Source organism: Myotis brandtii, unplaced genomic scaffold, assembly GCF_000412655.1.
Source record: "Myotis brandtii unplaced genomic scaffold, ASM41265v1 scaffold573, whole genome shotgun sequence".
NCBI lineage: Eukaryota > Metazoa > Chordata > Mammalia > Chiroptera > Vespertilionidae > Myotis > Myotis brandtii.
In genome coordinates, this window is record NW_005370145.1 from 1,997,337 (window position 1) to 1,998,898 (window position 1,562).

Sequence of the window (1,562 nt, forward strand, 5' to 3'; positions counted from 1 at the left end):
TCCCCCATCCCCTCCCCGCACCCCACCCCGCCTGCAGGTCCAGAGAAGTGAAGTCGCTGGTCCGGGTCTCCGGGCTGCAGAGCTGGCGGGCCTCGGGCCCACTCCTCCCGAGAACAGAAGCTGTTGTGTGCAGACATCAGCTCAGTGTTTGGCTTGAAAAGGCCTTTCCGTGCGGCGGAGCCAGAACGCCGTGGCTCCGGTTCAAAGACGCCCACGAGTTGCCGGGCTCCGTGCTGAGCAAGTCAAGAGGAGGTGAGAAAGTCAAACAGACCTTCAATGCAGCCTCCCATGAGCCCCAAAGTGGGGGCTCCAAGGAGACACTGTTTACAGATTTGGGGTTTTGCACGACACACTGAAAGCCGTGGCTCTCAGATTCCTGATCTGCTGTGGGTGATCCATCGGCAACCACTCCGCTCCCCGCCCCCCAGCAGAACGCACCCCTGGCCCCAGTCCAGCGCGGCTCCTCTCCTTCCGATCCTGCCCATCCCGAAGCATGCCTGCTCCCTTTCCTCTCCTGGGCTCTGCAATCCAGGTCCCCAACAGACAGCGTGGCTCACTCGTACCTGCCTCCGCTCCCGGCCCTCTCACCCCATCAGTCTGTCCACAGGGGGTCAGGTGATGCCCTCGTGTGCGCAGGTGCCCACAGAATCGAGGAAACCCACCAACCATCCCCAGGACTCCCCCGCACAGGCCTGTCCTCTGCTTTGCCTCAGGGAAGTCTTGTGCTTTGGAACCTGCCCCATCACCAACGCGAATTCTTTCCCCTTTTGCCAGAGAGGGCCAAGCAAGGCTAGCTGGCCCGGCCTGCTTTCTGCACAGGCAGGAGAGAGCACGGAGCTGGCCCTCTGCCCTCTCACCTGGAAGTCGCCAACACGCCCAGGGGCCGGATCGCCTGCAGGCCTGCTCCCCGTCTGCCCTTTCCCATGGGGGCACTCACACGCTGGGCTGCCAGAACCAGGTTAGGAGCCGAACAAGGCCCCTGGCTCCATACACCCGCCTTTCTTTTCCCAGACTGACCTCTTCCCTCCCACCACCTCATGCACCGGCCGCATTCTGGCTGCTGATCAAGTTGTTTCAGCCTTGGAAACGGTCACTGTCACCGCAGAAATGAGAGAAACTGTGCCTCTGGGTCTGAAGGCAGCTCCGCTGAGTCCAGAGAGGCTGCAGCAATGGCAGCACGACCAGGAGCGGGGCGCCTGGCAGGGACGTGGGCAGGGAGCGGGGTACACACTGACACCGCGCCTGTCAGCCCTCGCGTCACTCCCTCCGCCCTGGCTGGACAGCGCGGCCTTGACCGTTCGCTTATTTCCTACATGGACACATGACCTCCTAGCAGACCAGACATTCACGGTTACTCACTGTTCGGTACCATCCCCCAGGGCGCCAGCGCACTTTGGGGTGGGTGGACTCCATTGTAGCCGTGGCAGCGCCCACTCGAGGAACCTTAGGCTGGCACAGAAACGACCAAGGCAGGACCCGAGAGGGCCACACTGGGCCTGAGACTCCGTCGGCTCCGGGGCTGCCACGCAGTTTGCTTTGACCAAAGCCACGCACATGGAGAG